This window comes from Bombus terrestris, unplaced genomic scaffold (genome assembly GCF_910591885.1).
Source record: "Bombus terrestris unplaced genomic scaffold, iyBomTerr1.2, whole genome shotgun sequence".
Lineage (NCBI taxonomy): Eukaryota > Metazoa > Arthropoda > Insecta > Hymenoptera > Apidae > Bombus > Bombus terrestris.
The window spans coordinates 5,402,878-5,415,812 of record NW_025963552.1 but is presented as its reverse complement, the minus strand read 5'-3'; positions in this window follow the sequence as shown (position 1 = coordinate 5,415,812).

Here is a 12,935-nt window from a genome sequence, read left to right as displayed (position 1 = left end):
CGCGGTACACCTAATAAACGCATGTGTAGTAGGGATATCGAAGGGAAACAAAGGAAAGAATCCGTGGTTCCGAACGAAAGAATCAATCAGTCTATCTCAAGCTGCGAAGCACGATAGGTCTCGTAATAAGCATACCCATTCACAAAACATTAATTGTTTTATTTTTGTCTTACTGGTTAATCGTTGATCGTTGACTAAAATTGTTGCTTCTTTACTTATTATTGAACTTTTTGTTAACAAATCAAGTGTAGTTTGTCGTATACACTCATTCCAACCACCTCTATTCTCATAATAGAAATAGGGGATCAATCAGTTCGTGGCGTCGACTGTTTAATCGTAACGAGAATTTACGACTCTCGTTGACGCGTTATCTCGCGATCGCGTCTCTGCGCGAACGGTTGAAACAACATCTCTGCAAACCCGTCTCTATAAAACTACGTAGTTAGTTAATTAAAAAAATTAAAAATTCTTCTTACAAACATTCAACAAACTCGGAAGATTCACACGATAGTACGTTCTTAGACTGATTTGTGAATTAATTCTGAGAAAAGATTACTTAGAAGATTCGTATAAAACACTTATTTAAAGTATACGAAATGATATTGACGAAAAAAATGTGCATTTCGATTCGTGAAGCGAGAGATAAAATTGGCCGTTATACGGCAAACATGCCACATTATGTGTGAGAACCTTCAATGCTTCAGTTACTTGCCTGTAACGAATAGGGAAAAAATAGATCGCGCTAATATTGCATGACTAGTGAATACATTATCGAAAACAATATTGTAGCGCAATGGCGACTCTCTGTCATTGCTCAGATAAATGTTTTAAAATAAATATTTCTTCCTCCGTTTCATAGCATTGAACAAGTGCAGGTGGAAGATGTTCTCCATTTATAACAGCTTGCTTAGTCTAAAAGCACCGTGACTCAATACCAGAGTTGCTTTGAGTCTACGCAGCAAATAGTGATCGAAAATATTGAAACTTAACCGCACGATTAATCTTATTTAATTTTCCGCCATAGGTAGTGACGCTTGCATACAAAATATGTAAATTTTCGTCAATATTGTACCTCAATCCTTGAATATTGATCACATACGATCAATAGTATTGTCAATACGTAGCGTTTAGTATCATCGTCAGTGAGGATGAAAAATGAAATAAGTATATCGGATACATAATCAAGAATCTGTATCCAAATTATTTGTTTCTCATAGCCCTATGCAACGACGCCTGTCATCTATTGTGCGTGGATAATCTTACAGATGAAAGATATATCAAATAATACACATACATACATATATATTTAGAAGGTACATCAGGTAGGGTAGGACAGCCGAGTAGGGGATGATTCTATAAGTAAATATAACTTAGTTCTATGAAGTGTTTTCGTATAACAGTAACGAAGAAGTGTAGATGATTCCACTTAGTTGTATTCATTACCAGTATGTAAGAATTGACAAGAAATATTGTCTAGGAACAAATTATGCGATAAAATTGTTCAGAAATGAACAAAATATATAAATAATTCTTGAAAATGTCAACGTGATGTTCGTGCTCGCCCTCCACATGCGGATGCGTTATTTACAAAAGGTAGTAACTAGAAGATTGTTCCAGATGCAATCGATAGACTCGATCGATATTTTTAGATGCTCATTTTTTTCCCGAGTCTATGTAAGCTTGTGCGATAACGGTTTTTTCGTACATATTGCTGATACAACACAATCAGGATATCTCTTAAGCCAAATCTTTCACAAAGTCATCTATTATCGACTATGCGTGTTACTAAATATTAAATTGTTCGTCGCTAAAATATCTTAAATGATAAACATAAATTTATTACACATTTGAATTCGGCAAACAAAAATACAACTAAAATCACATATCGAAACGTACATTACAAAGAATTCTTTTTAGAATTTTTTGTAAATCCTTTTCTCTTATTAACGTATTCTCTAAAAATATTTCAAATATACGCGTAACGAAATTACACTTATGATTTTGCATTTATTCTCACTTTTTCACAAACAGCATTTTTGAAAACTTCCATATCCCATACCTTAACATCAAAAACACTAAGTGTTTTGGAATAAATAAATATCTTATCGCTGGCATTATGTCACAACCAATTTCTATCGTTTTGAACTAACGCAGACTTCTAAAACACGTTATAAGTGTTTTCACGAGATGTTACCAGAAAGCATTTATAGATAAAGATTTCAAAATATATATGTAGTAACTGAGGTGCGTTATATGTTGTTGTAGTTGCTGGGCCTCGTCCAGAGTAATTGTCGCTAAGGGGCTGTATATATGTGGAAGCACACTGAGATACCGATATAGTTTCTACGTACGGGTGTAGATGTCGCTGCTGGGATACTGCTGATTTTTCCTCCGCTTTTGGTGCATGGAAGAAAAATCGGACTCCGGTCGCCGGTATTCGAACCCGAGTTCTGAACGTTCGTAACCTAAGGCGCTAACCACTGCGCTGCCGTCGTCCGACCCTAGTTTGTGTCGAATGGTAGTATTTGGTGTGTTGAGTGCCGCCACATAGCTTAATGGGTCTTAGAGGAAGAACAAGAAGATAAAGAATAAAGATGCTTTATTTGTTAAAAAGTTGGTATAGTTTGTGTATTTAATAACGATGAATATAATGATAAAGAGTGATAGATTATTCAATGATAAGTAATGTCAACGTGTTCGTTCGGGTTAGCGGCTTTATACATCCGACCTCTCGACGTGTGCTCTTAGAATCTTCAACAAGGACTACCCTTCTTAGATCATTTCTTGGTCTTCTCGGGGAACCTCGAGTCTTCTCGACCCCCACTACGCACGGATCACGCCACCGTTCGCGCCTATGATCACATATGCCGCATTCCTTTGAAACTAACGGCCGAAATCGACGTTTCTGGAAGTCGCTGCTTGGATGTGCTCGTCGATACATTGTATGTCCCTCGTAGGACGGACAAGACGATCCGCCTGCGACATTGCAGGACAACGAGCGACTTCCAGAAATGCGACCTATACTAAAACGTCGCAGCGTAACAAAACGTATACCTCTCTCTTTTATCATATTACATATATACGTTGGGTTCACATTATGATAAGGGTATGGTCGTGTAACGAACCTTTCATTTGGATTAGACATTGTGGTTATGCAATAGAGAAGATATTTACTAGTACAAATATGGTTATTAGTACAAGTGTGGATGTTGCAGAATTGTCAGGTAACCGCGGTGATTAGACACCAATGACAATGATCTTAGGGTCGATAACGAATCCGTGGTCAACGGGACGACGAATGTATTATTTTCGTCAAGACTTAAGTTGGACTATATATTGAAGCGTGAAATATTCATAGATCGTAGAGACGTTACTTAACTCGCCGATGCTATCGTACGCAAGAGAGTGACTCTTCGTCACGGTGACGCTGCGGAGGAAAGCTATGATGGGGCGTGTCTAAGGGCACGTGGTTGTCACGTAAAAATAAAAAGAAATTTTATTAGGAAGGAGAACACTTTATTCTTATTTCGTTTATACAAGTATAAGACACTTCTGAGCTCTAGGCGTGACCGTTCGAGACTGAGGCTCTTACAATATTTTTTACTTTCGGTGACATCTGTTTCTTCTTTTGTTTTTCATCCTTCATCTTCCCCACCACCCTGCAGGCGCACGCGACCGCTGCCACGCTTCCAGAACATTCGGTGGAAGGACCGTTAGGACACAGATGAACCCTCAGGCACTCCGGCAATATACATTGTCGCCAAGGTCGCCATGTGTAATGTTCAAGTATCGGCTGTCTGGAGAATGTTTAGAAGTGGTCGCCTAAGGTGACATCAGGGCAAAAGAGTTTGGGGTTACAGTGTCCTGGTCTCTGACGTGATTTACGTTACATACCCCCCTCCTTAGATTGATTTTGGTCCTCCAAAATCTTAGTGTTTCTTCAGGATTGTTTTATGGACTAAATGGTTAAAAGTGTGTTTTCTTCTTTGTCTTAATCAACAAAACAAAACAAAAACAAAATGCATAACAGCTACTTATGGAGAAGGTGAAGACCGTCCTGGAAAATAAGGTTTAATACGATTACCATGTATTTTCCTAATCGAGTCATTCACCATTATTTCGTAATAAGGGGTTTTTACTTTTTCAATGGTGTATGGCCCTAGCCATTCAGTATCTAACTTGTGCTTTTATGATCATTATGAACTAATATCAAATCTCCTTCTCTAAAAATGGATTGAGGTTTAATAATTTTTTTTCTTTGATCTCTTTGGTATCTTTGTTTACTCTTCATTAGAGTTTCCCTGGCTTTAAGTAGCTTGGCATCCCATTCTCGTTTCCTGAAGCTGACCTCATCAGCGTATGTTCTTTGCGGATTTTGGGATATGGTAGATGGGAGATTGGCCTTGTGTCCAAATGTTAGTTCGAAAGGGGTATATCCAGTGGCATCATGAACCATAGTGTTATATGCTAGACACACAAAATTTAGGTTTTGATCCCATTCTGTTTCATTATCGTTTTGTATAGCTTTTAACATGTCGGATATTACAGCATGTGTTCGTTCTAGGCTTCCGTTGGATTGTGGATGGAATGAGGTGGTTTTTATGTGTTTCATCTTAAATGCTTCTTCGTATCGTTGCATTAGCTCGCTAATGAAACTTTGTCCTCTGTCAGTTAATATACGTTTCGGTGCGGAGAATAGATAAATGTAATGATTCAGTAAAGCATTCCAGATTGATTGGGTCTGTTGTGTTTTTAGGGGCACAAGTATTAAATATTTGGTTAGTTCATCGTGTATAGAGAGAATGTATTGGTTTCCTATCTTGGTCTTTTTCAACGGGCCTATCACATCCATAGCGATTTTGTCGTTAGATTCTAACGGGGTGTCGGTTATCTGTGGTTCCTCCTTTCCTCTTATCCGAGTAGTCTTTGATGTTTGACATGTCGCGCAAGTTCCTATTCTGCCTTTTATTCTGTCTATTAGATGTGGGATATCATATTTGCCTCGGATTCTGTCGTACGTCTTTTGTATTCCGAGATGTCCTACCAAGTCATGATTTTCTTTTAGTACTTGTTCTATTTCCTCTTCGCTTAAACTCTGTATTGGTTCGTAAGCAAATTCTATGTCGTCGCGTTGGTCATTGAAAAATAAAAGAAATCTTTTTATGTGTGCTTTGTCTTGTGCGTTTAAGTTATTGTCTCCTATTCCTATCTTTCTATTTGTTTTAAGTATGTCTGATATTTTCTGTAACCATACGGTTTCGTCATATGGGCCCAGATATGGTTTTGTTAATTGGAAAAAGTTGTCTTTGTTAGATGTTAGTTTCAATAATTGTGGTATTTCTTCTGATTTTTCCCAGTCTCTGAATTGTCTTAATAAAACGTCAGTTTGTGTTATCGCGTGTACTCTGGATAGGGTGTCAGCGGCTACGTTTTCCTTTCCTTTTACGTACTCTATATCGTATTCGTATTCCTCTAATCTCAATCTCCATCGAATCAATCGACTAGAGGGGTCCTTGCAGTTGTGCAGCCATTTAAGGGCTTGGTGGTCTGTTTGAATTTTGAATTTGCGGCCTAATAAATATTGCCTAAATCTTCTAACTGCCCAAACGATGGCCAATAATTCTTTTTCCGTCGTAGTATAATTTCGTTCAGGGGGGTTTAATGTCCTTGAAATGAAGCAACAAGGGTGTCCATCTTGTGAAAGGATGGCTCCTAGACCTTCATTACTGGCGTCCGTTGTTAACGTAAATGTTTTCGTATAGTCGGGGTATTTTAGTACCGGTGCTTGGCATAGTCTTTCTTTTAATGTATCGAAGCTAAGTTGTGTTTTGTCAGTCCAGTGGAATTGTATGTCTTTCTTAGTTAGTTCCGTTAACGGTTTGGCAATTTTCGAGAAATTCTTAATAAATTTTCTATAGTATCCGGCTAACCCAAGGAACGATTTTACATCCGTAGGATTTTTGGGTAGTTTGAAGTTCTTTACTGCTTCTATCTTTTCAGGGTTAGGTTTTACTCCGTTTGCTGTCACTAAGTGTCCTAAATATTCCAATTCGGGTTTTAGGAATTCACATTTATCCGGTTGTACTTTTAGACCTACTTCCCTGAGTCTTTGGAGTATAATGGCTAAGTTTTTATTATGTTCCTCTATCGATTGCCCGAATATAATGATATCATCGAGATAGACGAAACAATGATTATTAATTAAACCTCTTAACGCGGTGTCCATCATTCTTTGAAAGGTAGCGGGTGCGTTCTTGAGCCCGAATGGCATTCTGTTATAGTGGAAGTGTCCTTGTGGTGTGCTAAATGCAGTGTACTTCCTCGAATTCTCATCCATGGGTATTTGGTGGAATCCCGAGGATAAGTCTAAAGCGGAGAAATATTTTGCGTTCCCTAGTTGCGATAGTATATCGTCAATGTCGGGTAATGGATATGCGTCTTGGTCCGTTAATTCGTTTAACTTCCGAAAGTCAATCACTATTCGCCACTTTTGTTTCCCCGACGCGTCGATTTTCTTTGGGACGACCCAAACGGGAGAGTTATAGGGAGAGTCGGAGGGTTCTATAATCTTTTTGTCTAACATTTCCGTCATTTGTTTGTTTATTTCGATTTTATGGTATTCGGGAGGACGGTAGGATTTTACGTTGATGATTTTATCTTCTTTCAATGTAATGGAATGTTTAGCAAGAGATGTACACGGTAATGTTTCACTGTCTAAATTAAATACATCCATGTAATAGAGAAGAATCTTTTCTATAGGTTCTCTGAGAGGTTTTTCTATGTGCGATAGTCGAATCGAAGATTTGAATTTTTGGATTTGATCTATGGTATTTGTATTTTCGATAATGTTAGAAACTTGAATTGAGGACTTACCACCATTGATAAAGCACACTGGCGTTGGCTTCCCTTCGAGGTATACAATTTTTTGAATGGTTTCTCCTGGTGCAAGGGTTGGTTCTTGTTGCAGCAGAAGGGTGTTGTTATCTAATTTCAATGTTTCGTTGGAGAGTTCGAATCGATATTGATTCAAACCGGGTAAGCCTAATACGCCATCTTCTATAATTGGGAAATCGTCATCTATTAAAGAGAAGTCTATTTTTTTGTCGAACAAATTCAATTTGACTTTGGAATTAGATTCGTATTCGGAATGTCCCATGGAGAATTTCTTTGTGTCTGGTATTGTTGTCTTTCCTGGGTAGCATCTTTGTTTAAGCAAGTTGATTCCTGCCCCGGAGTCAACGAGAAATCGCAATCCTGGTCGTCCTGGTAATTGTAATAGTATTGTGGGTAATCTTCCTGAGGTAGTATTGTTAATTCTGATTGTTCTTGAACGTGGTTTATTCCTGGAGGGGCTTTTCTTTGAGGCGGTATCGGAAAATTTTGGCATTGATTTGGAAGGTGTCCCAATCGATTGCATTTGGGACATTTCGCTTGCGTCCTTTCGCTTAATGGTCTGTTCCCAAACTTCGTAAAATTGTTCGTTCTTGGTAGAATATTTTGTGTGAGTGGAGTTTTATTATTTGTGTTACCTGTAATAGCGAGGCGATTGTCTACTGGATGAGAAGCCTGGTTACGATAAAATGGCGGGGCGATTGTTTGTCGCGTCATTTGTCTGCGAGAGCTGTGCTCGCGAAAGTATCTTTCCATATTCATTGCTTTCCTTTCTGCTTCGATGAGATTTGGGGGGAGATTAGCCATTAGCGCCTGCCCTATTTCTGGACGAAGGCCTCTTACATAGTCGGTCACAGAGTCCATGTATAGTTGCTCGTTCATCACCCGTCGAGTTAGTTCGTCTCTATACTCGTTGGTAATGCTGTGTTGGAGTTTGTTAAAAACGCTTCGAAATCTGATGTTACAGTTTTGCACGCTCTCAGATAATCCTTGCCTCATTCCTCTTAATTCGTCCTGTTGTTCTCTCACTGATACTTGCGCAGCTACATTACGTCTCAATGCTTCATACAGAGATTCGAATTCGGTAATACGAATATTGCGGATTGCCATTGCGGCTTTTCCTACAATCTTCTCTATTTTAATCATTTTTAGTAATAGTGTTGGTTCGCTACACATCATTCTTACTTCTTGTATTTCATGAATAAAATCCTCCACGTCTATATCATCCTTTCCGTTTAATATCGGAATGCATTTTAATGCACTCTCAGCTTTTGCTTGCGTATATTGTTCAGGAAAAGTCCTTTCCCAGAATGGTTGAGGTGGTGTTTGAAGTAATGGGCGAGGTTCTCGAAGGACCGATTGATCTTTAGCGGTGTGGGTTACTTCGTCTACGGTTATTAGGGAACTGGCCTCCGATACATTTCCCGTTTTTGTGTTTGCTACAACTTCATCCATACGCAGTGTAAGCATACTCATTTGTTGGGTCAGTCTCTCATTTTGCTTCTGCATTGCATCAAGCAAAGCTTTAACTGTTGAGTCTATTCCGCTGTTAGTTAAAGCGGCGCTAACAGTTTCGGTTTTGTCTTCTCGTGGCGTTGCCATTGTTATACTAATTGTGCTGTCTGTTCTCGATCTGTATTTGACAAAAGAATCCAGGGCTTGCTCACCTTGATCGTTTAACCCGTAGGAAAGGTTCCGTTGCGGTGTTCCTTTGTCGAAACGTCGAAAGTGTCTGCTCTGTTACAGTGGTCCACTGATCCTCAATCTTCAAAGTTGACCGTAGCCCGAAATGCGTAATTTCGTTTTCTTGAAGTTGATGGATCCTGGCACGGATCGCCAAAATGTCACGTAAAAATAAAAAGAAATTTTATTAGGAAGGAGAACACTTTATTCTTATTTCGTTTATACAAGTATAAGACACTTCTGAGCTCTAGGCGTGACCGTTCGAGACTGAGGCTCTTACAATATTTTTTACTTTCGGTGACATCTGTTTCTTCTTTTGTTTTTCATCCTTCATCATCCCCACCACCCTGCAGGCGCACGCGACCGCTGCCACGCTTCCAGAACATTCGGTGGAAGGACCGTTAGGACACAGATGAACCCTCAGGCACTCCGGCAATATACATTGTCGCCAAGGTCGCCATGTGTAATGTTCAAGTATCGGCTGTCTGGAGAATGTTTAGAAGTGGTCGCCTAAGGTGACATCAGGGCAAAAGAGTTTGGGGTTACAGTGTCCTGGTCTCTGACGTGATTTACGTTACATGGTCATCGGATTCGCGGAGAAAAGTCTTCGTTCAGAAAGTGAGGGAAATTGACGTTGATGTTAATTGGTCAATTTCCATGTTGGTGGTTAGAAAAGGATGCTAGCCGCCCTTGAGGGAAAGTTGCCAGCGGGAAGCGTCGTTCGTGAGAAAAATAGATTTCTCCTATTTTTCCCTAGTTGTAACCAGGGCTGTTTGTCTGTTCGAAGGATTTCAGTTAACTAAATCTTAAGATTTATAACGGGTCCTCGGGCTAGCTGAACATGTACTGTGGAGATGCGTCGACATCTGGTAATCATCTTACCCGAAGAATAGAGTCTGCGTGTAGCGAGCCACCGAACAGAAACCGTTGGAATGTTTGAAGTCGAGTGCCGCTACAACTATTTCTTTTTAAGGAGAACTATACTGTTAACCCACACTTTTATTAGACAAAGCGTTCATCCCTTGACCGCTGCCATTGGTTGTCGCCTCGAGCCTTAGCTCATTATCACAAATCTCGAACAAATATCATCGGTTTGAATGACGACAATTGCTTAATTACGGCTATGATTAGAATCTAGATTATAATGTTAAGGGATTTTCCCAAGGTTCCAAAGGGAAGGCTTCGGTGACCTTTCATTTTCGACAAATATAATATGTTTAATGAATTTTTTGTAGAAAGTTTTATCTATTATTAATGAAGCAGACTAAATTCCATATCTAAATCATTTTGTCAATTTCATTATTCATTATCACATCAAAGCATGTGTTTTTGTAATTCATATTATAATAATGTTTCCACATATGAATAAATGCTTCGGTAAAACTTTTTTATAGAAACGCGTACATTTCTCTTAATTGTGCTTATATTAATAAAAGTAAACTTTTGAAAAAAAATAGCAATTTCTTTAATATGTAAAATTTAAAATTTTATTGTTATTATGAATTAATGTTTGTATAATTCACATTATTATTATTTATAATATAAGTCTACAAGCCACTATAAAAATCTATTAAGTTAATGTTTTTAAAGATTTGTGGAACTGCAATTTATAATTTAATAGGTTAAAAAGCAAATTGTATATTATATAACTTTAAATATTGTATATTATATAACTTTAAATATTGAAGAAAACAGAGGTGGTAAAATGGGAAATACAAATTTAGAAATGCAAACCAAATGTATAGCTTAGTTTATGAACTACTATTAATAAAAACATTTACATTTTAGGAGATTATTATATTAGGGTCATATAAAATATATAATTTTTTAAATTGCACAAATTCTTCTAACAAGCTAATGTATGTTATAAACTACATATAATATTCATATCTTCATGCATTTGATAACAATAAATAATGTATCACAAAAGAACGTTAAATACTAAATACATATTTAAGGAACACGATTTTAAAGAATAAAATACATACTCTTCAATAAATATAAGATTTCAGTGTACATCAAATTTATAATAAACAGTTTTAGAACACCTGCGTTCTTGTAATAAATAAATTTTTTCTATTCTTTGTATATTTAATGATTAATAGGCCTTTTCTATTGCTTTTGAATTTAAAATATCTTAATATTTATTTATTTTAAAAGCTTTTATATTCATGGTAAAAATATCGTGCATTTATATTATTGTATCCCTACTATTATTTGTTGTTTCATTTAATTCTAATTTGATGGTAGAATTTCTTCAGAAACCTGTATTACTTTAAACATAAAGTTCTAATACTTCTTTCTCAAAAGCAGGGTCCAGTAACATAGCAATACCTTTTGTTCCTGCTTTCATATATTTTTAGAATATGCTTTTTAGACACTTCCCATAAAGATCGATTATTTCACCACATCAACAGTGGTTGTACTATTGGAAATAATGTAAAAATATTGTTATTAAATATAGGTTTAGGGTTGATATTCAATAGATTCACTCAGATTGAATATTACTTTTATATTTCATCACCTTGTACAAAACGTCCGAACATACCGGATACACTTAGGTAATTAACACGTGGTCGAGTGCTAAAACAAAAGAACGTCGTTAGAAGTCGTACCAAATTAGCTTATAGGAACTAGCGATCATACCAACTTAGCATTTCTCAACAAATATTACTAAGAGATAAAATAATGAAACAAATCATATGTAAGACTAAAATTAACTAAATAAAGAATAATCTATAATCTATATTCTACTATACATCGTCCACAAATTTAGAATAATTTAATGATTAATCTGAGTTAGAAAGTGTGATATCTAAATAAAATGGTAGTCCTTGGCTAGGTATAAAGGAGTGGTAATGGTTGAAATCGGAAAAACAGTAGGAGGATTTGCGGATTGTAAATATAAATTAGTTATTTATATTATTAATCTTACCTTGACAAGGTGAAAGACGATAAATTTCGTTATCACCGACAAGGCCAGGTTTGCAGTCCCTAACATTAAATAAGTTTATTATTTGAAAAAATTTGTAGAAGAATGCAGCAACATTAGGCTAAATAGTAACAGTATTATTTTGATTATACTTAAAACAGTTAATCTAATAATACGGTAGTTTGATTTGAGAAGTTTAATTACGAGTATACTATTATATAAATGTCAGGTTTTCGTTAGAATTTTGGGCGCGTAATAATTAACAAGTTTAATGAAAACTATTGACAATGCTCTTGGGTTCAATAACGAATCCACGGTCAACGGGTACACTCTTTGTAGAATAGCATATATTTTGTAGCACAAAGTGACGTTAGTTGAGACGCTCCTTTACTTTCTGATTGACTCACAAGATGATATCAGTAAACTCTCCAAGGTGATCATAAGAAAAAAAACGTGATACGATCATATTTCTCAATTACATATTGATGAGGGATAATCAATAAAATTGCGGGCGCCGTTACTAGGCAGACCCGCGTAGAGCCGACATTGCTCCTGGCCGGGGCTTGTTTGTTAATACAGCGTGTCCCTCAATACTTCTATTCTTCTGTTAGGTAAAATGTTCATCCTGTGACCGTGGCAACCAGTTGTGTCTCCTCGAACCCAAGTATTGGGGATCTTCCCAAAAGAAAGGCCCGATGTCCCTACATCTCCGACATATAAATATTGGCTCACCTTGCCATGGTGTTAATACCAGCTAGATATTTATTAATAGAACTGCATGGCCTGTCCTAGAAGTAAATTAAACTACATTAAAATCAACTAATGAAATAAATACTATTGGATGATTTTAACTACCGACACCAAAAGGGCCTATGGAACGTACAGGTTTGAGTGCAGTTAACAAGTCAACCGACTACTGCTGACGTGTGGGCTGTTGAAGAGTATGTAAGTTTGTAATATGATTTTACCACTTTATGATACCTCTTGTAATGCACTTGATCGGCACAAGCAGAGGCAACGTTTACCGGGACTGCCATTGGGAGCCGTGTTGTGAAAAAGACCTCCTCTTCGGAGCACAATTCTGAGATCGCTGCGTTTGCACCGGACGAGAGTGCCGTGTACGATATTAGGCATTTGGTGTCATATAGGGGGGATGGCTTCCTCCCTTATCACACTGTGGCTTGCTGAGATATAGTCTGCTTGCAGTAAGTTCCGCCATTAATCTTTTTGATTCTGATGTTGCCAAGATAGGATAAAACCTTTTAAATAATGTTCGATACGTCGGTGCTGGTATGGGCTGTAACTTACAAAACTGAGAATTTTCATTTATGCTCATGCTAGTTGTTTAGCGTTACTTTGGTCACTAAACTAACTAACGTTACGAAATTTATGGTAACTTTGGACAACACTATGGTAAATGATTTTGGCT